Source organism: Pogona vitticeps, chromosome 11 (assembly GCF_051106095.1).
Source record: "Pogona vitticeps strain Pit_001003342236 chromosome 11, PviZW2.1, whole genome shotgun sequence".
NCBI classification, from domain to species: Eukaryota; Metazoa; Chordata; class Lepidosauria; order Squamata; family Agamidae; genus Pogona; species Pogona vitticeps.
Genome location: NC_135793.1, coordinates 3,546,469 through 3,572,382, shown reverse-complemented (window position 1 = coordinate 3,572,382; position 25,914 = coordinate 3,546,469). Strand labels below are relative to the sequence as shown.

General features: G+C 44.0%; 1 protein-coding gene and 1 long non-coding RNA gene across 9 annotated transcripts in view; one reads left to right on the top strand and one right to left on the bottom strand.

The window, feature by feature from the left end:
• The window catches only part of AMMECR1 (AMMECR nuclear protein 1), a 99,303-nt gene that overhangs the window by 18,648 nt on the left and 54,741 nt on the right, over positions 1–25,914 (bottom strand). The gene's annotated exons all lie outside the window — the stretch shown is intronic.
• LOC140702271 (uncharacterized) lies at positions 1,802–13,238 on the top strand. Its single transcript, XR_012081383.2, has 2 exons — positions 1,802–1,907; positions 13,176–13,238. It is a non-coding gene; the product is annotated as an uncharacterized LOC140702271 (long non-coding RNA).

Here is a 25,914-nt window from a genome sequence, read left to right as displayed (position 1 = left end):
TAAACCTTGGTGAACTGAAAATGTAAACAAAAAACTCTCTGGTTTCCTTTCGAGAGAACTGGAAAGAACAGAGGATATTGCATTTGAGCCAAAGACTACTCGTGCACGTAACAATAAAGCAGGGATTACTGTGATGTTTAAACCAGGCTAATGTCTGTAGAGTATAAAAGTCTTATAACGGATTACAGGGAAAACTCTGCAGACATAAAAGTCCCTGGCTGTTTATAACACTTAAAGATATCGGTCAGGAAAGAAGGAGGAAAGCTATTTTTAAGACTTAAAACTTTCTCGTAATTGGTCAAGTGATTCATCAATTAAATGAACTTTATAGATCAAGGCAGATTTCATTAACTGGGAAACTGCCTGAATTCTAAGTATTTAAAAATTGTGACAATACGCTAAGGAGGAGGAGTTTGAAGAAAATAGCTTTTTCTCTCTTAATTTTACTTACAATAAATTAAGACAACAACGTTCGGTATTTCTGTAGGATGATCCTAGTGAGTCAGTAGCACAGACAAAAATAGAACTCATGAGTCAGGGCTTCCCAGCCCTGTTTTTAAAAAATAAAAAACTTGCTACCCCACCCCCATTCCTTTTTATAACATAAGCTATGCAAAATATGGTCACGCCTGAAAGAACTGAATGGTAAGCTGTTCAAATCATGTTTCAGAGGGAGGCCTGGTGGTAAAAATAGACCTGTTTTTAAGGCAGAAGGAAAGCTAATTGATTTGTTTTTAAATTTATGACTGAGAGCTGATGAAACGCCGCTCTTACTGTGCCATGGCTGAAAGTCTGAATAGCACATCTGGAAATCCTGACTTGAATCTTGCCTCTGTCACAAATACGCTTCGCGGCCTCACCTGTTCTCTCCTCCTGCCACCACACGTGAACCTCCCACACCAGCTGTTAAAAGATTATGCGAAGCCTACCGAATGCTTTGAAACACTTCATAAATGCTAAAGATTACTATTACCGGGAGATCAGTTGGAATCTGAACAAGCATAATGGCTGGGTTCCTCTGTAAACCCCGCAGCAGCAAGCAAACGTGGGCTTCCCAGGCACAGGAGTTTACACAAACTACACACAATCCCGGTTCCAACATTATTTCCGTTGGACCAAAATATTTTAACAGTACTGTACAGAACTGTAAAATAAAGCATCTCTCACCATCCTGGCTTTCGTGGAAGTCAGATGGTGACACCTAACATGATGTCTTATTTAAAAACCCATGTACTGTGTAGCTGAAACAACTATAATTATGAAAAGGGGGTGAAAAGAGGAGAAAACCGAGAGCCTATTCTAATCAAGCACGCTAATATCAGACTCACTGCCATCACAGGGGGACTCTGAAGGAGCTTCCAGAATTCGTCGCTACAGGAGGAGCCAAAAGAGATATATATTTTTTGGAAACAATACACCAGATCCACTTACTAGATCTCAGTGACACATTTTTATTTTGGAAGATGCCCAATAAGCAGAGTCAATTTCCAAAAGCCAACTTGGCTTTTGGCACTGGTTGGCTACTGTTTGAACAAAATGTTCGACTGGCCTTTTATTTAGCTATTTCTTTATTCTGGACAAGGGCTCTCCTCTTTCAAGCCTTGATCTGGCTCTTCTAAGATTTCCAACTGAGGACATTATCTCAACAAGGCTTCAAGGTCCAATCCATATCTGAAATATCACCAACTTCAGTCGCTGCTTGCTGTTTTCACCAAGTGCACAATTCCTTCCTTGAAACCTGAAATACCTGCTGTTCTGAGCTTTTTTTAAGCTAGGAGAAACTGGAAGCAGCAGGGGAAATCGTCATTCTACAAATATTTTCCATACCCACCCTGAAGACAGGGTAGACTGCAAGTATTTGCATTGTGAAATCATTCTGACTACCGAAGAAGCTGTCATCCAAATAGGTAAGATGGAGTGTCAATTTATGCATTCAACAGAATATATATATGTTTTAATTGTTTTTAAATTTGTAAACCGTCCAGAGTAGACCTGATCTTAAGTAAGTAAGTAAGTAAGTAAGTAAGTAAGTAAGTAAGTAAGTAAGTAAGTAAGTAAGTAAGTAAGTAAGTAAGTAAGTAAGTAAGTAAGGAAGGAAGGAAGGAAGGAAGGAAGGAAGGAAGGAAGGAAGGAAGGAAGGAAGGAAGGAAGGAAGGAAGGAAGGAAGGAAGGAAGGAAGGTTAATTTTCTTCCTAGATCATATTGCTTTCAGGATGTGGGGTTAGACATGCATTTGGCTTCTTCCCTGCGGGGCTGACACAATCCACCCTGCACACATAAAAAAATGTTGGAAAGAAAATTGATCTAGCATTTTTATACGTAGGGAACCCTCTCCACCATAACAACATTAAACAGTATTTTAATATGAAAACACCCTGCAGTGGTGCCCCGCTTGACAATTACCTCGTTGGATGAGGAAATCGCTTAACGATGACGTTTTTGCGATCGCAAAGTGATGTTTTAAATGGGAAAAATCGCTTCACGATGATTGGTTCCCTACTTCGGGAACTGATTTTTCGCTTTACGACGATCAGAAAGCAGATGATCGTCGGGTTTCAAAATGGCCGCCTGCTGTTTAAAATGGCTCCCCGCTGTGCTTAGGACGGATTCCTCGCATTACAGACACCAGAAAATGGCCGCCCTATGGAGGATCTTCGCTGGACGCTGAGGTATTTCGCCCATTGGAACGCACTGAGTGGTTTTCAATGCGTTTCAATGGGCTTTTTCATTTCGCTTGATGAGGATTTCGCTTAAAAGCGATTTGAATGGAACGGATTATCCTTGTCAAGCGTGGCACCGCTGTATGTCTGAACTGATAGTCTGGGCATATCTTTACATTTTAATTCTGCTGTAGGAATGCAGTGGGTAATGGACGCAGGGTTGAGCTTTGTGCTGTACAAATCCATGATCTCCTAGTTCAGACTTGCTCCTTCTCAAAAGAATCACAAAAACCTTACTATTAATCAGATCCTCCATAAAATCTTGCTTCAGAGCAATACTGCACGCCTTCCAGCACAATGACAGTGCTGCCAACGAAAACCCAAGCAAGGTGAAATGGGTCAAGGTTTACACAGATCTTATTGGCCAGGACACATGGAAGATGGGGCTTGACATGCGGAGGGCATAATTGAAAGTTAATGTTTAACTCATTTTCTGGCAAAAGAAAGGATCAAACAGAAAAACCTTCTGTCCTTCCAGAGAAAAAAACCTTCCAAGTCTTTCTTTTTTGGGAGGGGGGGGCTCTTATCTTTTAATGAAGAACAGGGTTGCTCTGCTAATTCTGAGCCCTTGCCAAGAAGTAAAACCCCTTCTGGTTTAAGCCATTATATCTGCCAAGACATTCCTTGAATCTCGATAATTTAATCCGAAGCAGCTGCAACTGAAGATCTACGGAAGGCTCACCTGTTCCCTAAACTTTGACAGGAACTAGTAACGTTCTGAAGGTAGCCATTAACTTAGACAGCTAAGGTCTGCTCACGTCAACACCTATCGATTTTTCCACTGCTAGATTTTAACTGACCCACAGCCGATAACAGGCAGAGAGGGAATTCTTGTTACACTGTCCGTCAATATTTTCCTAGTGAATCCCCAGCAGCAATAATCTTAATTTAGGGTTATCAAGAAGGCAGCCAAGCCGACAGTCCTTGTGTTATACAGTATCATGAGGAATTGTTAAATCTGCAAAGAACAGTCTCTCTCTCTCTCTCTCTGTGTGTGTGTGTGGAAGGGTGGGAGGGAGAGAGAGAGAGAGAGAGAGATCAAACAAAGCAAAAACATTTTCCTATGCCTTGTATTGTGAACTGGCACACACCCTGCTATGGCACACTAACTGCCAGTGGAAACAGAGGTAATATCATGGAAGGAAAAACCACATGGAATTCCTGTGATGTAATGGATACTCATTCTGGATACAGACAATGCTGGGAAAGGGACTGCCACCCCACTCTTTTGTTGCCCTCTCTAAAATGTTGGCAACCTTTCCCATGTTTTCAGAGCACTGATTAAAATCCGCTCACCTTCTCACTACCCCAGATATGAAGCTGTGTCTCTTTTACAGTAACAGGTTTGTAGTATTTGCAACGCAGTGATGAAAATTTTCAACCACAACACATTTTGATGCTGACAACGTAAACCATACTCCTGCTGGGGCAAATGGAGGGGATGGGCAAGGCAAGGCAAGGGAGAGGCCCAGCAACCCACTGCCTCCAGGAGATACCAACGTAGTGTGGTCTTCGGGATTCACAAGACAATTCAAGTGAGTCAACCTATTGCCTCTTCAGCTCAACATACGTACCTACAGCAAGTTTACCTTTTGAGCCTCAAACAAACTCGTTGCAAGAAGCTGTTAAGTCTGAGAACCGGAGAGCTTGAGGAGCAACCTTCGTTGGAAAGTGAGGGTTGTTCAGTTGCCACCATGTCTATATTTGATTTTAAATATTTATCTCCCAACATTCTATAGGGTATATACAGTGGTGCCTCGCTAGACGATGATAATCCATTCCACTGAAATAGCTGTTTAGCGAAATCATTGTTTAGCGAAAAGCATTTCCCCATTGGAATGCATTGAAACCTGTTTAATGCGTTCCAATGGGGAAGAATCGTCATTGTCTAGAGAAGATCGGCCATAGGAAAGCCGCTTTGCGAACCGCTGATCAGCTGTTTAAATAGCTGTCTTGCGAAACTTAGGACCCGAAAACTCCCATTTTGTGAGCGCGGAGGGAGCTGTCAAAATCGTTGTCTAGAGAAAATTGGTTTGCGAAGCACGGACCAAACATTGTCCAGCGAACAATAGGAATCACTGTTTTGCAAATTGCTATAGCGATAGCAAAAAGTCAATGTCTAGCGAAAAAACTGTCATGCGGGGTAACTGTCTAGTGAGGCACCACTGTAATAGGCCTCCCATATTTGCAGGACTGGTATCTGCGTTTTCACTTATCCACAGTTTGCTACAGCCCTATATAGAACACAGAAGAGCACCCCACCCATGGCCTCTATCCTGATCCCTTATATTTTGTTTACAGAGATCCCTTGTATCCACTGATCCAGATATCCACGGCAGATTGTGGAACCGCTCCTCCATGGATAAAGGGGGCATTACTGTACCACAAATAATATTTAAAATAATGTAAAAGGAAGTGTTGTGAGATAAAATGTATTGCAACACGAGACACAGCAATCCTACCTACCTTCCATGGGAAAACAATATCCATTTACTGGCGTATAGAGATGTGCCAATTCATGTTCTACAACTGGCAATCAAAAGGCTCCAATGTGCCTTTATGCAGATGATACTGCATTGGCTTTATCATCTAATTTAGGCATGAGGCACCTACTTTTTAAATCTGGAGCTTGGTGGAAGCAAAACGGTTTATGCTAGACTAACTCAAAGGCAATGGAATCTTCATTCCAATGTTCACTGGGCACCCAGAAAGAAGCTCTATTATACAGCGTGTCGTGGTTAATCAGAACCAGTGTTAAACTCTGTGCTACCAATATTGTGTCTTATCTATTACCTGGCGTGACAATTTTGGGGAGTACCCATGGAAGCGAACGGCATTTAATTCAAAGGTCGTTCTTCTGTAAACTCTTGGCAGTTATCATCTGATACACAGGTTGCTTTAGCTTGTCATGAAATAACTCCCCTTTCTTTAAAAAGTACGTCTCCATGTATGTGTAGTTTTATACTTGGAAAACAGTTCATTTAATGTCAGATCAAGAGCTAGCTAAAATACGCTATCTAGAGCTGCATGACAGAGAGATTGGCTAAAACTGTGTAAATATCTGACACTAAGCGATATGATTTTTCCTATAATGTCACTGCAGAATGTACGCATTCACAAGATCCATGGCATAGTTTTCAATGTCAAACGATAATATTCCAATGCATGAAGAAGTCTGAGCATTTATTTTAGTATTTTAAAATTTAGCTAGATCACTGCTAGTGCTACCTTTATTTCCTGTTAAATATTATTTAACCTGTGCCAGATCCCAAAATGCACCTATAAAATATTTGGCCAGCAAATTTTCTAACAGATCACTCAGAAATGGATGGTTTGGAGCATGTTTTAGAGGTTTAATTAAATAATTGAAGATTCAAAGGTTGCTGGGTGAGTTTCAGCACTTACAGGTTAACTGTACGCTTTAGGAAGAAGAAATAAAATGAGAATTATGAATTAGCCAGTGAATTCCTGACTTACGGCTACCCTTTCAGGGTCTCCTAGTTGCAAAGTATTTAGAAGTGGTTGACCAGTCCTGCCTTCTGGTGGTGAACTGGGACTGCTGTGGGTGACACAGGAGGCAGGACCTACCAACCACGCACACTCTGAATTATTGTTCCTCTTTTCATGCTACTGTAACGAACGCTAGCTATAAACAGCAAAACTCCACCAACTGAAAGGCTGACCTCTGGCAGGAGAGCACGTGGTTAAGAAAAGACAACCACCTATCTAGATCCTTTATATACTATATTGTTCTGTAGGCACTAAGTTATCCTGCAGACAATCCTGGCAGAAACACATTCAGTCAGCATTCTTGGGACACATATTATTTAGTCAGGCTCAAACAGCAAAAGCCTTTTAACAGTTTGACTCAGATGGATTCTGGATAGAAATTACAAGTTCTTCAAAGCATTACTGCAATGATGATTAACAAATATATATATATATATATATATATATATATATATATATATATATATATATATATATATATATATATATATATATATATATTTTTAAAAATGAAACATGCCGTACAATGTCTCATATCTTAATAACTATGTTAATACAAGAAAGTACAAACTTTTATATCAGTGAGGGGGGGGGACCTATTAAGAAGGTGACAGGAAGACACTATTCAGTGATAGCACTTTGATTTCAATTCTATTGCAATATTTTTTTTTCCTGAGCCCAAGTCAGCTTTCCCCCCAACCTGGTGCGTGCCACCTTGTGCTGGATGGCATCTTCCAGAATGCCACCAATGAGTTATGCTAGAGGATTCTGGAAGATGCCATTTAGCAAAGGTGGCCTTGGAAGACATCAGGGTTAGATATATGGAATGAAAAAAGGCACCAACATTTCCTCCACAGGTAGAGATGAGAAGAGCAGAGCAAAGCCACCCCCGTGATCAGCACTTAAAGATCTTCCTAAGAATGGACTACATGCGTCTACGTTCCTCACCTAGGCTCAAGTTGTCTTCCCAAACCATTTCTTCTGTTCATATTCTCTCACAGACCAAGCCAGAATAAGGAAGGACGGGCCTGCCTCTCTTTGGGGTGAGCCCAACTGAGCTTTCCGTTGACTAGAGAAGGTTAGTGGCAAAAACATGAAGAATGCATTTAGTACACACAGCAAGTCCACTTGGGCCGTACTGAGCTAAGGCTACAATCACTACCTAGGAATGATCCTCATCCTGTTTTTGGATCTCCTCATATCCAAGCCCTTCTTCCTGAGAAAAAAGCCCAAAGCCCTGTATAACGTTCAAGTACTACTGGCTTGGGCACTTTGGAACAGCACATCTCTAATGCTACCTACCTACTCTAACTACCGTTTCCAAATCAGCCGCATGAATTCCGCCTTGCCCGCCTCTCTGGTTTGTCCAAATCACATGGGTTTAGTGATAGTCAGGTGACTTCGCCATGATGCTTCAGACTTTGGTGAAGCAGGAACCCTGGTTTATGTACCTGAGATTTTCAACAAGATCTGAGATAGTTAATCTGGCAAGTAACTTCAATGGACGTGGTGGCGCTGCAGGTTAAACCACAGAAGCCTCTGTGCTGCAAGGTTAGAAAATCAGCAGTTGTAAGATTGAATCTACGTGACGGAGCGAGCTCCCGTCGCTTGTCCCAGCTCCTGCCAACCTAGCAGTTTGAAAGCATGCAAATGCAAGTAGATAAATAGGTGCCACCACGGTGGGAAGGTCATGGCATTCCGTGTCTAGTCGTACTGGCCAAGTGACCACAGAAACTGTTTTTGGACAAACATTGGCTCTATGGCTTGGAAACGGGGATGAGTACCACCCCCTAGAGTTGGACATGACTGGACTAAATTTTTTTCTGACATCGGATGCCCTACAAGGATTATCAGAGTGAAAACTGCCTCCATTTCCCTTCCGTATAACATCAAAAATACTGTAATAAAGGAAAGTGGAATCAATCCTGGTGTCCAATAACTACTTTAACTGCATAGATGCATGCACCTTATGAGATGGTGGTTTACAATTTTATTTCCTAAGCATTGTCGCACATTGGGGGGGGGGGAGCAGCAGTGCCAAAACAACAGCTTTGTAATGCTAAGTCAGACATCACGGGCTTTAAACTCTACCTTTTAATGAATACATGAACTGCCCCCAACACCAAATTTAAATCAATTATTGCTTGATTATTTATTTATCTCAATTATTTACCTCTTCTGCGAACGGGGGCCCAAGGAGGCAAAAAGGGTTTCCTCTGATAACAATATTCTAGTGCCCAGGTCAAGGAACACTTGCAAGAGGGTGACACAGACCTTCAACCCCACCTTGGATTAGGTACGTCTTCCGCCTCTCTTCCTCCATTGCCAGGACCAGCTCAGAATGGGCTTCCACGGCACCTCCGCTTTCCTAATGTGCTGACATGTGTCCTCAATGCTTTCCCACCAACATGGACTATCAGCTGGCCAAGAGGCCCCACTGCAAGGTCTAGGAATACCTATGAACTAGGCACATTCCACAGAGCGGGTGCCTCTCAAAGACAGGCGAAGCCTTGGAAACAATGGCTTCCTAGGGTCCTGATGTCAGAGCAGTGCCAGGAGGGCGAAGGAGAGGGCCCAGTCACAAGGTTTTGTTTCCCATCTACCCCTCCTTCTGCCTAGTATGTTTTGAGAAAAAAGACAGTAGCAGTAGTTCTCCATGATGGGGGTGAGGTGGGTGCCCTTATGCTTCTAAAAGTGTCGTTGAGAAAATAAGGGCGGTGCAGTTCAAAAACTGGCTTGGAAATAAAATGATCTGATGATTGGTTTTCTGGACCAGGGATAAATTACTTTAAATAACCTCACTCTGAACTGAGATTAGAGGGGAGGGCCTTTACCTATCATTAGCCTAACCAGAAATTCTGAACACAGCAGAGTGCAAGACTTGAAGGGAAAACCTTAAAAATGGTTGCTGAACAATATGTGAAAAGTAATTTGTCAACCTGTTCTGAAATGATGTAGTAAACTGCTTCCAAGATCAGTAATTTCCTGAAGAAGCTGTAAAACACAAGGCAATTTTTTTTCATAATCTAGTTTGATATACTTCACACATTCAACTGATCTAATCAAATCATATATTTAATCTGTGGATGTATTCATTTTGGCACAAAGCATAATAAGTGCTTTAATAACAATCTTAATAATAATCTTAGAATAGAACTGCAGAGCTGGAAAGGACCCTGTAGATCATCAAATCCCATCCCTGTCAAAGACGTCCAGTGGAGGAATCAAATTCCAAAGCTCTGGATCAACGACAGAGCTATCCAGCTGTTAGGAATACGTTTTCTTCCCAGCAGGTCTCCACACCGAGACACATACAAGAAGCACCATTTTTAGAAAAGAGTGCTCATAAAACTACCCACATGGGGGTGGGGAATACATTTCATATAAAACAATTCGTTAGACAATGCTTTATTGAGGGGTCGTATCTTTCATCCATTCAACAGCAGAGATGACTTGTTAATGAGGACTTGGTTTCACACTGTTTAGATAGAAAACACTACTAGTAGAACTACTGAATTAATACATAAAAGCGTTCAGTTCCCAATAATATGAGAACTTTCCATCACATTGCAACCATTTTGTTCCATTAACAAGAGGCAAAGATTCAAAACTTGACTCTCTTCTCTCTTTAAACAATATCAGCACAGGGAGCTAAGTTTTTCAATTGAGGACTCCATTCTCTTACAAAAGGCAGTATTACAGGCTATGTAGTCCAGAGAGGAGAGAATAGAATTAATGGCATCTCCGGCACATGAATTACCACTTGTTTCTCTATTGACCTTTTCAAACAGAATGTAGGCGGTCCAGTGAGCATTTGACTATGGCACATGAAGCGAAAAGGTGCTGTGAACTCTTGGAAAAACCTCTTGTTTATGAAGCTCCAATATCTGAGTGTATCAACTCATGAAATCTCAGTGCCCAAATTAAAAAATAAAAAAAGCCCTGAAATTCTGAATCTATAAAGCATAACGCTACAAAGCTGTACATTCCTAACCCCAATCCCGAATCTCATCTCTGCTGTGAACACACCAGGAAGCACATTCGCTTCCACTCTGGTCTCAGATGAAGACCTTTTTCCGACTGTAATATGGCAGACAATTAACACACTTCTGTCTTACAGAACGGTTGTGAAGATGGCAGGACACTGCACTTTGAACTCTCAGAAGTGATTTACGTACTGTCGTCATCCATTTTGGCTCTCCTGAGAAACAACTTCTATTAAAAGCTAAATCCAAATTAGCTGACAAAAAGGGGAGCAATGCGGGACTAATTCTAATGCCTGTTTTTTTTTGGGGGGGGGAAATATTAGATGCGTGTAAGTGAAAGAGGATGAATCCAACTCCCAAAGGGAGAAGATGGAAGCGGCTTAATGAAACCCACACGTCTCTGACTATGCCAAAATCTAGCCCAATATTGACACCCTCCTTCCACTGAACATTTAAAAATTACTGTTAATTTGGGATATTCAAGAAGGAGACCCAATCAGTCTTCCCCACCTCTCCCGATTACACACAGGGATTGTCTGAACTCCCCACAGTTTTCTCTCTGGTCAGATTTACTTCCAGTGTCAAGAGTCTCTGAACCAGAGAAAAAAGACCTGAAATTGTGGACTGTGAGGAGGTAAATTAGGCAGGGCAGAAAATTCTGTTCACGTTAGTTACAGGCTTTGTCGTTTTTATGTGCCTTTGAGTTGAAACTGACTTGCAGCATTCTTAATTTCAAGGTAACTGAGATATTAAAGAAGTGGTTCTACCGTTCCACACTCCCAGTAAGTTTCCATGGCTGAGCCGGGAATTAAACTCAGGTCTCCTGAGTCCTAATTCATTACTTTATCTAATATACTACACAGGCTAGTTGTATAAAAAATTAAGACACCCACACCCATTCTGAACATCAGCTGGACTCATGAGAAAATTTTTTTACATGACTGCTTTTGTATTCATGAGGAGGACCAGAGGACTATGGAAACTACAGTACATATATGAGTGCCCTGATACAGCTATGCTCAAGTCTGGACAATCCTAGTTATCGGGACTGTAATGGTTATGAAAACAATAAATAAATAAATAAATCTGCAGGCACAGTTGTAGGAGAACCTACCAAAAAAAAAATCGCTTTCTCAAAGGAAGGCAGAGTCTGCTGAATATAATAAGCCTAAGAATCTGTTCCAAATAGCAGAGGTTTGTGAAGTTGACCAGACAAGCAACAAGAAAGGGAAACAGGGGAAAATATATATCTATATCTATATCAAAGTACAGGAAAGAACAGTTCTCACATCTGTCTCCTTTGAGAGGTAGAGAAGGAAGCAGGGATTGCCCTCAATGCATTCTGAACAGCCTTGGTAAGGAAGACATATATTGATCTCCTGCCAGCGAGTCCAATTCCAATGATTCATTATATTTGCAGATTCAGATCCCTTTGTAGCGAGAGGTAAGGAAGGTTACGAAGTTCTCAAAGTTTTTTTTTTTTTTGAAATGTACTTCTTTCCCCTTACTTCCTGTATGAGAAAAAGCAGGTTGCTGGGTAACGTGAGACAAAGGGTGCAGTTGCCATCTTCTCCTGCTTGTGGGCTTTTTCCACAAGGCCGTTTGGGGGGGGGGCGCGCAGTGAGACCAGCAAGGGCTTGGGTTCGATTCAGCAGCGCTCTTCTTACATTCGTGCCCCATCAAGGATCTTAGAACAGGGCTTTGTAGGACCCCTTCGGTCATCACTCGACTCCATCTTCCCAGTGGTAAAGCAAACTCTTCCACTTTGGGTGATTACATGATGTTATGACAGAAAATCATTTAATCTTCAAGAATGTCCTTCTGCTCAAAACTCCAGGTAACCATGACTCTGAGTTGCGTGTGTTAACATGTTTTAAGAAAGGAAATGGCCAAAAAGGGAAGTAAAAGTGCTAGATCCTTGAAGAGCAGTCATGAGACACACTTGGAGGCAGATGATGGCCACATTCACATGCTACTTTAAGTCAGGAAACTTTTGCATTAAACCACAATGTGTACAACCTAACATATACAAGCTTGTCCCCTCCAGCTTTTTTTTTTGGTCTGTTAGAATCATTAAATGTCTCCTACAATCATTTTGCCCTAGAAGTTGTAGAAATTCATCAACCAAAAAAAAGATGTGTTCCTCCTGCTCTCTTCTACCCACTTTTCACATTTCTGAATAAGAGAACACAGGGGCAACCATTCCCAATATGGGTTTTAGGGCATGGAAAGGAATAAAAGACAGTCCCTGTATAAAGCAGGGGAGCAGAATCTTTGACCCCTGCATCTGACCTGGCCTCAGAGAGGTTCACGTATGCGGCTTCCCCTGCAGCCTGCTTTTTTTTTTAACTAGGAGTAGAAGGTGCAGGCAGAATAAGGTTGCTGCTATCTCTCGTCTGAGAACAGAAGTCATGGTTGGGAAAGAATGTCTGTGCTATCGTCCAACCCAGACAGAGCATTTTGCATGCAGGCATGGAACTCTCTCTGCCCTAGGAAGGAGAAAACCACGTCTGAGACAGAGGATGTCAGACGGGTAGGGGTTATGGTAAGAATCAACGGCCTCATCTGCCTGGCCAGCTTGGTCCCAGGGAGAAAGCCCAGTGAGCAGTAACATTTGCCCCACCTCTGGCATTAGAGTTTGATGAGTCAAAACTTGCAGTCTGGGTTCCCAGCACACACAAGAAGATTGGAGAAATGTGATTGCACTGCCTAGCCCCTGATGAACCCCTTGCTGACATGTTTTGCAAGAGCTGAAGTTTCTCGATCATCTTCAAAAGCAACCTCATGTTCAAAGCCGTTTTGCTCCAACCCCTTCATGCAATCAGTCAAACTAGCCTGTTACGGAAGAGCTTAAGTGTTACCTCTAACTCCGTCTACAGCCTGTGTGCGTTAGGGGCGAATAAGCCTAACGGTTTCAAGTCACATGTGACCACAGTCATGGTTTTCTTTTTAATTCCAGGAAACAGAAGCAGCTGAAAGGTCACTGACTTAGAAGGACAGAGAGGAAGGCTGGCATCAAAGGTGGTTTGCAGCAGACGAAATTCCTTCAAGAAAGGGGATCATTCTTACAGCCAGGATCCAAGACTGAATTCTTCCATAACTCGTAAGAAATAGTGTTTTTCAGATTCTAATTAAAAAATGGGCCAGGCTGCTTCTTTGGTTGCAGATTAGAAGAAGTTTTAAAATGAAGCATGGGAAAAAGCCAGCATCTGGCTAAGGCAGAATATAAATGACCGCAAGAGACTCTATGTATAGTATGGGAACTACTGGCCGCCAGTTCTGTTCTCCCAGTTGGCTAGCTACTCAGTCAGCGGCGTTGAAAGCCTCCCAAGGGCCTCGTGAGAGGGCCACAAAACACCTTTATTTGACACAGTGCACAGCCAAATGGACTCATCAGCAGGAGCAGAGTATCCCTTGGAGACTCACTGCTTGACATGGCAAAATCACGAGACAATAATCATAGGATATCGATTCTTTCTACGAGAAAAATTATTACTCAGCCTGAAGAAAAAAAGAGAACCTGGCAGTGGTAGGCTTCCTCTCTTTTTCTGATGAACATGAATGAACAGAGAAGTTCACAGGAATGTTCAGACAATGACATGTCCCCTAAAAACAAAACAAAACAAAACAAAAAAAAACCACACGAGAGAGGAACTGGACAGCTTACTTCCAAAGGCTAGGACGAGACCACCAAGAGTACTTCCATCTTCTATACTGTATTATCTATTTAATGTAACATACCAGAATTTGTAATGTGTATGGTTTTTTTAAAGATGGCAAGTCAAACCTCCCAGACAGGTTGCAAGAGTTCACATGAGGATAAACCAGAAAGGAGAATTAACTACTCTACTCAAGTGAAGCCCCAAAGCTCTAGCAGCAGCACTCCCTCTTCCTTACGTTATTGGGTGAAGCATGGAATAAACTATCATGTCATTTCGTATTAGGAAATTCCTGGTTTGTTGTTACACACAGACCAGGAGTAACCCCCTGAATTAGCAAATAACAGCTAAGCAAACAAATGTCAGATCCTGGATTCTTTCTGTGGCAAACCAGAGTTTCACCAATTTGTGCTCTGCAGGTTAATGACAAACTGGGCATGCACCAAAATGAAACAAAAATCTGGCTCAATTTTCTTCCCTGGCATGTACAAACGATGAAGAGAGCCATGGGCTACTGCGTGCACCCACACTGGGGATTTACTGCAAAGGCTGGGGAACCCGAGGGACTCCAAGGGTCACTGAATGGTAACCTCTAGCACGGCATCCAGGGGCCGGCTACCTGGAACGGACAGGAACTGGGAGTCCCAAGCAGCTCTGGAAAGCCAAGGCTTCCCTATTTCTCTGCCAGCATAGCCAACGTGTGTAGGGGGAAAAACTCAACATGCTTCCAGAATCACCACACTTCCTTGGTGACATCTCCTCCTAACATTCTGGCCAAAACCTTGTACAATTACGTTGGCAGTAAGCCAGTTAGTTGAGGTAAACATATTTTAAATAAAATAAATGAATAATAAAAAAGAACACTCTCCGCCACTCACCTATGACTCCCTTTCCTCAATCAATTAACCAAATCACTGAGCGACTGATCCATTGAGTAAAACAAAATGTCAGTAACAAAAAGAACAGAAAACAAAAGTTCTATCGTGTCAGAACTTAAAACCAGCCAGAAAAAGGAAGATGATGATCAGAGGTCAAGAAGAATTAACAGAGTACTGAAGGACGGCGGAAAGGGCAGATGAATGGAATTAATTTTTGCTTCACTATTCAGTCATAGTCATAGAATCATCGAATAATTAAATTGGAAGGGGCCTCGAAGGCCATCAAGTCCAACCCCTGCTCAAGGCAGGAATCCAAATCAAAGTAGGTCTGACAGATGGGTGTCCAATTTTCTCTTGAATGCCTCCAGTGTTGTAGCACTCACCACCTCCCGAGGTCATGGGTCCTACTGTCGTACTGCTCTAACAGTTAAGACGCTTCCCCTGATATCCATCCGAAATCTGGCTTCCTGTACCTTGAGCGCATTATTATGCATCCCGCACTCTGGGAGGATCGAGAACAAATCTTGCCTCTCCTCTCTAGGACCACCTTTCAAGTATTTGGAAAGCGCTATCCTCCCCCCAGTCACATTAAAGAGATGTCACAAGACATTAAATGAGAGAAAAAGTGGTTCAGGGATAGGTAACTAAGATGTCATAAAGGAAAAAACTTTAAGAAGAAGTAATGAACTTAGAAATAAGCCACAAACACAAAGCTAACAAGTTGTTGAGACCAGATGGCACTGCCAGACAAATATTAAAAGGAACTGAAATATGACATTGTTGATCTGTTAACAACTGCCAATTTCTAAAAACCAGCCCCCTCATCGAACGACTGGAAGACGTCCAATGTACTTTTTGTTCGTCACAAACCAGGGTCTGGGAGATTACAGGTCTGTCAGGATTTAGCTGGTGGAAAGCACTAGTAAGAAGAGTAAAACCACTGACGCTTCTCTGAAAGATCACCTGCACAGCTTCCCAAATGAACATCTTCTCTAACAATACTGAGAATGATAAAGGAAGGCACGCAGAACACTCTGTACCATCAAGATCTTGCAAACACTGAAAGATCTTCGAAGAAAGAGGCTGGGTTCTGATGTTCAGAAGGATACGACGGCACTCGCCTTATGATGACTGCAGTTGCCATCCCCACCGCCAAGGAGAGGGGGCAAAAGGCTGGATGAGACAGATCTTTGGTCTGATTTGAAGGGATAAGCTGGTTGGGAAATGTGGGGTTACAGCACCTTCCATGTTTCTGAGGGGGTGGGGAATGGATTGTGTGTCTACCTTTGCTAGAGAAGACTGGCAGGCTTGTGTGATGTGTCCAGCTGAATCCACCCACGTCTTTCAAGTACAGCAGCAGGTCAGGGCGTGTGTAGGGCCTGCATGACTTTCTGCCATCACAAAGCAGGATGTCTATAAAAACGTCACACCTTCTACTTCGCCACATGCCAAGTGCTATCCACCAAATCCGGCAGATGCCTCGCCTAATTGGCCAGAGAGATAATCTGAGGGGAAATCCACCCGGGCACTCTGGCAAAATGTCCCGTGTCCCTGCTTCTGGCTGCTAAGCTGTCGTCATTTGAAGCCACCAAGTTCAAGTATAGAAACACCCCCATTTGCATATCTCTTCCTTTCTGAGTAAACCCTGGCGAGAGACCCAGGGTGCTGATCTTCTTAGCTATCATTCTGTTGCTAAGGTAAGCCCTTCCCTAGACAACCGGACTGCGTCGATGAGTAATCCCTAGAGAAACCTCATTCAAACTCTGCCAGATCGAAATCTCCACCTCTCGTCTTGGCTGAAGCTCAGCTGTGGCCAGCATGAACCTTAGGCAAATATCCAGGGTTGGGAACTTGTTTTAAGCTTCCCAATTTTTAGTTCCTTGTTTGCTTTGCTTGTTCTCTCCTGGTTCTTTCTTGTGTCTTCTTCCTTTTCCTTGTTATTTAGATCCGTCAGAATAAACAGCACAGAGGAGATGGTTAAAAGCTCAGAAATGGGCAATACCTGTGCTACCTTTTTTAAAAATCACTCTCATGTCCCTCTGTTTCCTGCTACTATCCATCTCAGCTGCTAGGTCACCCTGCTCCCAGCAATGTCTAGGAGATGACCCAGCCCTCCTTCAGTTCTGTGACATAACTCAAGCCACGTTGCCACTATATCCATGCTTCTTTTATGCCTGTACTTTCGTGTTGCAGGTCCAAAGTAATGGGCCTTTGGTTGGTCAAATGAATCAAAGTGAAGGATTTACCGTGGTCCAAATCTTTCTTAAACTAATTTCCCCTTTTACTTTGCAAGCTATAAGATGAACAAAACGTCTACCTTGATTGAAAGCCTCATGAAGGGGTAGATAAAAATCACTCCAAGAGGCAAGTAAATGTCAGGGGAAAAGTCCAACTACGAATCCTTACACTGGTGATGCTAAGTGTGTATCCTCAGTCTTCAGCAATAAAACCACGACCAGCAAATTTACGCAGAATTTAGCAGATTAAAAAAATATTCAGAGGGAAATGTTTAGATCTAAAACATCAACTGTAGTCACTTGCGGTGGAATGCAGCCTTGTAACAGAAAGAATATATCTAAAACTACATCAAGGTACCCAACTGCTTATGGTAGCTCTTCTTTTATACTGACACCTGGTTTGAACTGCTCAATCCATATTGCCTCCTTTATCTTCTTTCTGTGAAGATGTGGCTCAGTGGCTAGCACTAGCAACCTGAATGGGGGCTGCTCTACCAGCATTTGCAGGAGGAACTATGGTCTTGACCATATTCTGTTATACTTGGTGTCTTGCCAGATTTTCTTTGTACTTCATAAGCACAGATCTTGCACTCTTTTCTAATTACTTGTTTTGTTAAATTTTATGCAAAGGGACCGTGGTCATGATCTCACTGCCGCACCATCCCACTATGTTCAGCTGATTTGTTCTCAGGTTTGGGAAGACTGCAAACTTCGTTCATAATGAGTTTAATTATTATGTCTCTTTCTGCATGAACTTTGACTACTGTTAACAAAAAAAAAGAAGCAACCAAACATATATGCTGCCTGTTCTGACCAAAACAGCAGTGGGAGAAGGGAGCAAAAGGGAAAAGTTGTACCTAGGCACAGGAGTTCTGGATCCCCCCTCCCCTTCCACTGCAATTACCATAATTCAGCAGGAATTCTCCCAGTTAGGCTTCTGGCAGTTTTAACAGAAACAAAACAACCAAACCTGTTCCTTGCCAAGACGTTCTCTGAAGATGGTCATTAAGGAAGAAACATGAGGGGGACTTTCGAAGTTCCATGGGAACTGCAAGGCATTAGGGAATGGTAGTCTCTCTGTTCATTAAGTCTTGCAGAGAGTGCCTTTCGAAAAACTACTACTACCCTTGAGACCCAAAGCAATGTACAATAAAAATGGATAAGAAGCAATGGTGGGAAGTCTCTTGAGCAGTCATGCAAAGGACATAACATTTAGATGGTAGGAAATCTCCATGGGCATTATCTGTTGCATGCAAAGTTGCATGAATAAACACGCAACAGATAATGTCTATGATGATTTCTTCAACTGAGGCAATGCGTGTCCAAATTTTTTGCTATTCATGTAACTATACAACAGGATTCTAGTCATTCTTTAACTGCAATTTTATAAATCAGTGTTAAGATTCCATGGCTATGAGGAATCATACCTTCGGTTACCTGTAACTGCTAAAAAATCTCCTAAGATCTACCGTGTTTCCCCAAAACTAAGACAGGGTCTTATATTAATTTTTCCTCCAAAAAACGCATTAGAGCTTATTTTCAGGGGGTGTTTTATTTTACAGTTATATCTTCGTCTGGTTGCTGCACAAGGGTGGAGTTTCACTTAACTAGGGCTTATTTTGGGGGTAGGGCTTATATTACGAGCATCCTGAAAACCATACTAGGGCTTATTTTCAGGTTAGGTCTTACTTTCAGGGAAACAGGGTATGATATGGCAAGAAAAGCTTATCCAACATATTATGCCCTCAGCAGAAAAAAAAGCCTACCTTTTGAGTAACTTAATTGGTAAGTTTGCTAAAATGTAAGTAAGGCAGAGCGTTCAAATAGGTTACCTGGTCAATGAATTATCTGATGCCTGATTCATGTAACAATGGTTTTCAGTTTAATTACAAGACTATTCAATAATTTTCATACTTGCTTTTAGTACTTGTAAGTAAAGTTTCTAAATCCTAGGACAGTTCATGAGTTCATAATATTGAAAGCCACTCCAAAAGTAAGTTGGCACACTAAGCTAAGGGTCGGGCAGGGTTATTCCTGAGTTTACCACTGTTAAATATTGCATTCTAAGCTATATGTCTCTTATATTCGATATTCCATGTATTAGCCACCGGCTGCATGGCTAGGTACATGAGGACAACTGCAAGATTGATTTCCCTCTGACCTCAAGTTACCTCTCTGTGACTGGGAGTTTCACTGAACTTTTTTTTTAACCACAATGGAAGAACGGTATGTCTACACCACTGGTCTAACACTGGCTCAGCTTTCATACAACACTTAAATAAGGCAGTTTATGAAATCGACTGCCACAAGAGGTAGTCCAGACAGCTTTAACAGAAGACATAGGAATTCAATCAAATCCTTATCAAGGGCTGCTAGCACCTAAGAACAGAATTGTTATATTCAAAACCATCATCTGTCTGATTCCCAAGGTCCAAGGACAAGCCAATAGGTAACAGTGACTTTAGTCCTATCATACATGTGCAGTTTGCATTACTGCCTACCTGGCCCTTGTTGGGATTTGGATCAGAGCCTCAAGGAGGTTCTTGCAGCAGAAGGAAGAACCACTCCTTTACTGCTGTTAAAAGAAGAACACATGATCAGAAGTCCCCTTGGTGTCCTTCAGCAAAGCAATTCTCATGCAGTTAATTATGGCTTTGTTCCTCTTCTTTACCTTCGTTCCCAAGCTTGGCTCAAGTCCCACAGGATATGACGAGAGTCTCAGAGGATTATTCCAGTAAATAAACTCAGAGAGCTAGGCTAAGCTTTACCTTGTAACACTATCTGAACTAAAATAAACCTGTGCAGCTTTTATACATAACCCAACACATCTGCTAGTTCTGCTGCTGGAAAGGAGATGAGAAATGTTTGTCAGTTTAGACAACAGGTCCCAGAATCCTACCGTCAGGATGGCTGAGGGACCGAACTAACTAGAATCGTGGAAACGGTAGGCAAAAAAGCAAACAGATCCCATCTTTGCTCTTATGGATTATTTCGGACTGCCTGCACGTAAGGAGAGACGGGTTCCAGTGTTTTCTCATTGGTGACGCACCTGGGTGCACATGGGAGCATGAAAGCTGGGCATTCTGAGGAAGGATTTCTGATGTTTTGGTCAGTGCTTTGCAAGCCCAAGAGAACTGTGGTCATTTAAAAAAAAAACATTGTGCCCAACAATACGCCTTATGGACAATCTAAAGTAGACAAATTCACGTTGCTCTCTGAAACATGGGAATTTTATTAACTGGTATATTCCTATCCATTGGAATATGGGTGTTTTCTTTGGACAGTTGCAGCTATTATTATCAAAAATACAAAGTATTAGCAATAAAAAAGAATGATCTTTTTTTAATTTCCCAGAGGTAACATACCCTTCAATAAAACCTTAGGAAAAAAAAATATTTCTAACTCCTAAGAAACTAGCACCAACCCTACAAGATAACACATGAAGGCGAATATATCCTTGGTATTCTCCTCCCCAGATTTGCCCTTCATCTTCAGGACAATGGAGGAAATTAAAGGGATAAATTAAGCTTGTTGCTTCCTTTGCTGGCTCTAATATTGTTCTCATTTAAGGAGTTATAGATACTACGCACTGCCTTCACAACAATTTAAAATTTTCTTTTAAATGTTTATATCCCATCTTTCTCCCGGCAGAACTGCCAGATTTTAATCAAGGTCTCATTAAAAAAATGCTGGCCAAAGGTTCACAACTGCCAGACCCACCAAAGAGAAACTGATTCATTTTTGCATTCTTATAAATGTCACAAACGCCCCAGACTGTACCAGGCTGGGAAAGGACAGGTTACTTACCTGTAAACATGGTTCTTCAAGTGGATTCTCCATGAATACACACTAATGGGTTAAGTCAGCACTTGTGCTGGCCTCTCGGAATCTTCTAGAGCTGCAAGAGAAAAGTAACAATGTTCAGGTTGCCCTGCACTGAGCATGCTCAGCCCGCCAACGGCTCAGTTCCCCCTGTCCGCCATGTGAAGAGTTGGAACCCAGAACACTCCTCAGTGACGGGCAAGTGGGGAGGCCGGGCGGGACGTGTGTATTCATGGAGAATCCACTTGAAGAACCATGTTTACAGGTAAGTAACCTGTCCTTCTTCAACGTGGTTCTCCATGAATCCACACTAATGGGTGACTAGCAAGCACACTTACAGGATGGTGGGCCGTCACTGAAGCAGTGAAGTCAAAACAGCCCTTCCAAATTTCGTCTCTGCTTTAGCCCGAAGGTCCAACTTGTAGTGGGTAACAAAGGTAGAAGCATTGGACCAAGTAGCAGACCGACAAATCTCTTGGATGTCGATTCCCCTTAGCAGGGCCGTAGATGTAGCCATGGCCCTAGTGGAATGGGCTTTGAGACCTTCCGGCACAGGTTTCTGCAGCAGTTCATATGCCAGAGAAATGGTAGAGACTAGCCACCTGGAGAGGGAAGAGGAGGAAGCAGGAGAGCCTTTGCGAGGCCCATAAAAACAAAGAAACAGTCTATGGGCCTTTCTGAAATCTTTAGTCCTGGTAACATAATAGGCCAGTGCTCTACGAACATCTAAAGCATGGAGCATGCGTTCGACTTCTGTAACTGCATCAGGAAAAAGGGTTGGTAATATCAACGGCTGGTTAACGTGGAAGGTAGACACAACCTTAGGCAGAAAAGTCACATCAGGATGAAGGACAACCTTATCCTTAAAAAATTGCAAATAAGGAGGATCGGCACGTAGGGCAGCTAACTCACTAGCTCTCCTAGCCGAAGTAATGGCCACCAAAAACAGTGTCTTGAAGGACAAGAATTTCAAGTCACAAGAGGCCATGGGCTCGAAAGGATGCCGCGTAAGACAATGCAAGACAGTCTGCAGCGACCACTGAGGTATCGGTCTTTTAGCTGGAGGCCGCATGTTGTCAAGTCCCTTGAAAAAGGCTTTAAGGGTTGGGTGAGAGAACCATCTGGATGACTCTGAACCCGGAGGTTGAAAGGCCACAATAGCTGCAGTGTAGACCTTCAGCGTTGACTTAGACAGGCCCAAATCGAAAAGATGCCTGAGGTATAACAGCAGAGTCGATAAGGCCACAGGTGAGGAATGCAGCCGACGTTCCTCAGCAAATCTGAGAAAATTTCTCCACTTGTAGTTGTAAAGTAATTTAGTGGCAGGCTTCCGTGCCTTGTTGATGACCTCTGTCAATGATGGGAAATCCTCCACGCAGTCAAGTGGAGTGCATCGAGGTCTGGATGGAGAACATTCCCTCCGCTCTGAGTGAGTAAGTTGGGCTGCAATGGAAGAGTCACCCTGTCCACTGACGCTTGAGACAGAGTGGAGAACCACGGTCGACGTGGCCACCAAGGGGCAATTAGTATTGCTTCTGCCCTCGTCTGTAGTAATCTGACTATGACCCTCTGAAGGAGTGGCAGAGGAGGAAACAGGTAGATGAGGCCTCTCTTCCATGGTACCATGAACGCGTCTCCGAGGGAGCCTTGTCCTCTGCCCGCGCGGGACGCATAGAGTGGACACTTCGTGTTGTATTGCGTGGCAAACATGTCCACCAGTGGATGTCCCCATCGTTGGCAAAGGGTGGTGAATACCTTCTGGTCCAGTTGCCACTCGTGGGATTGGAACGGGCGACGACTGAGTTCGTCCGCCAATTGGTTGTCTGATGTGGCCACATGGATAGCCACTGGAAAAATGTGCCTCAGGTAGCACCATTCCCAGAAATGTACTGTGAGAAACAGCAGAGACTTGGACCTTGTGCCTCCTTGCTTGTTCAGGTAGTACATCGTGGTGGTATTGTCTGTTACTACCTGTACAGCTGTGCCCCTGAGAAGAGGGAGAAACGCCCTGAAGGCCTTTATCACCGCCAGCATCTCCAGATGGTTGATATGCAGGGATGCTTCCTGCGGGGACCACAGAGCATGTATCTGGTGATGTAGACAGTGGGCTCCCCATCCCATCGGGCTGGCGTCCGTTGTCACCTGTATGGTGAGTTGTAGAGGACGAAAAGGCCTTCCGATTAGCAGATGTGGAGGAAAGAGCCACCACTGTAATTGCCTTGCAAGTTCTGGAGTGACCCTGAGGCGCTTGTGATGACTGTCTGTCACAGGGTTGAACAGGGCCATCAGCCAAGATTGTAGAGAGCGCATTTTGAGTCTCGCATGGGGCAAGGTGGCCGTTGTTGAGGCCATGAGGCCTAGCAGGTGTTGTGCTAGCTTTGCCGATACTGTCCTCCTTGGCTTGAACCTCAGAACTGCTTTTCTTATTTTGTAGACACGTTCTGGAAGTGTGAACAGACGGGCTTGCACGGCATCCAGCCTGGCCCCTATGTAGTCCATCACTTGAGAGGGTCGTAAATGAGACTTCTCGTAGTTGATGGATAGGCCTAAGGCCTGTAGGGTCTGCAGAACTTGATGAGTGTCCTGGTAGGCTTGGTGTTCGGACTTTGACACGATCAGCCAATCGTCGATGTATGGGTAAATTTGGATCCCCTGGAGACGTAGATAAGCTGCCACTGGGGCCATACACTTGGTAAAGGTCCGTGGGGCGGTGGAGAGGCCGAATGGCAGGGCTACAAATTGGTATATGGTGTCCTGGAAGATCAGTCGAAGGTACTTTCTGTAAGCCTCGTGGATTGTTACATGAAAGTAAGCATCCTTCAGATCCACCACTACAAACCAATCTCCTTTCTTGAGCAGGTGGACGATCCCTTCCAGGGTAACCATCCTGAACTTCCGAGGATTGAGGTAGGTGTTGAGATCTCTCAAATCCAGTATGGGTCGAAGACCCCCGTCCTTCTTTGGAACAGCAAAGTATCGGGAGTAGAACCCGTTCAGGATGTCCCTGTAGGGTACCTTCTGGATGGCTCGCTTCTGTAATAGAGTGAGAATCTCTTCCTCTAGGACGGGATCGAAGGATGTATGCCTGACCCATCCTAGAGGAGGCAATTCTATAAACTCCAGGCGGTAGCCGGAGCTGATAATGTTCAAGACCCAGGTGTCTCGAGTGATCTTGTACCAGTTCTGAAGGAAAGGAGAGAGGCGAGTCAGAGGGTGGTGGATTCGGATGCTGACTGGGAAGTCAAAGGTATTGTTTGAACTTCCGGCCAGAAGGCTTGAATGACTGGCGTTTGCTGTGTGTCTTGAAGCTAGAGGCGGAGGAAGAAGCCTGAGAAGATCTTGCAGGGGGTTGTGGCCTGAACTGGCGATAAGTGGAGGTTGTGCCTTGCTGGTACGACTGTTGTTGAGGCCTGGAGCGCCAGTGAGGTTTTGAAGGCCTCGGCTGTTGCTGTATGGCATAAGATTTTGCCGTTTTCTTACTCTCGTGGAGGGACTTCAAGTTTTCATCCGTTTTTTCGCTGAAAAGACCAGTAGCATCAAAGGCTAAGTTCTTAATCCTGACTTTGATGTCATCCAAGATGTTGGCAGACCTTAACCAGGCGTGCCGCCGCAAGGTAATGATAGATGCCAGATTTCTAGCATTGGCATCTGCCACATGCCGTGAAGCCAGACGTTGATGCTTAGAGACAGTCTGTGCCTCAGCATAAGCATCGAGGCATACTTGCCTGATGTCTTCTGGTGCCACTTGGAGCGCTGGGAGTACTCTCGCCCAAAGTTGTTTTTGATAGGCCCCCATGGCCACCAAGTAGTTGAGGGCTCTGAGGGCAAAGGTGGTCATTGAGTAGAGCCGCCTTCCAAGCACCTCGAGGTCTCTTCCTTCTTTGTTAGTTGGAGTCGGATGACCTTTGGTGGGCAAACGTCCCGCACTAGACTCCACCACAAGAGAATTAGGGGCTGGGTGTTTCAGAAGGCACTCTGTTTTCGGGCCATGGACCCGATACATGTTCTCAGTCCTCCTGGAAAAGGTGGGAGAATCAGCTGGATGGTCCCAATAACCAGTGATGAGATCCATGAGTTCTGGTACATAAGACAGGCTGACTGGACGAGACCTGTCCTTGTGAATGTCCCCAAAGATGAGGTCATCCTCACGAGAAGGAGATTTCTCCACCTCCATCCTCAAGGTAGCAGCCATTCTCGCGACCATCTGAGGATACGATGAAAAATCCTCCGATGGAGATGACGGATGGATATCTGCCGCATCAGACCCCAAAGGTTCAGCAGGCACCGGTGTCTCCAAGGAGGCGTCTGATGTACCTTCGTCCTCGTGTTCAGAAGAGGAAACCGAGTCAGGTTCATCCTCCTCCTCCAAAAGCCGAGGGGCGACAGGCTGTGGTATGCCCTCTGTAGGCTTGGGAGGTTTAGTGGGTAACGGTCTACTCGGGTTCGGTAAAGGCGCCGCGGGCTTGTCAGTAGGTGTCGGTGTCGGGACACTGTGCTTGGTAGACCGACCCTCCGCCGGAGTAGCGCGGTCCTCGTTATCTGGGCGAAGGTGCTTTCGACGTCGACCCTTTTTTGGAGGCGGCGTGGTGGAAGTAGACGAAGAGGAAGAGTAGGTCCTCTTCCGTCGATGCCGTCTATCCCTCGACGTGGAAGAGGAATCAGACGTATAGTCCCTTTTATGTCGATGACGGCGGCGAGACCTCCGTCTCTCATGGCTGTCATCGGAGTCCGATGAAGAGTACTCTCGACGTCGATGCTTCCGTCGTCTATCACCATCCGTAGTACGCTTTCGCTTACGATGGCGCTTAGGCTTCTTAGGGATGGTGTCCTCCTCGGTCTCAAGCGTTGGGCGTCGAGGAGGGGCCGGTACATTCGGGTCCCCCGGTCTCCTCGGAGAGGGTGTCGGAGACTTAGTAGCCGGCGATCCCGGTGTAGACGACCGGGATCGAGACGCCTGCCCAGGTAGAATTGGGCTCCGAGGCGCATCGGTCAAGCCAGAGATGATTTTGTCAATCTGGCTTGCCGTGGGAGACCTCTCGACGACGACCAATGGTTCTTGTCGTGGAGGAAGAGAGGCTCCGGGCTCCGACGCGGACTCTCGG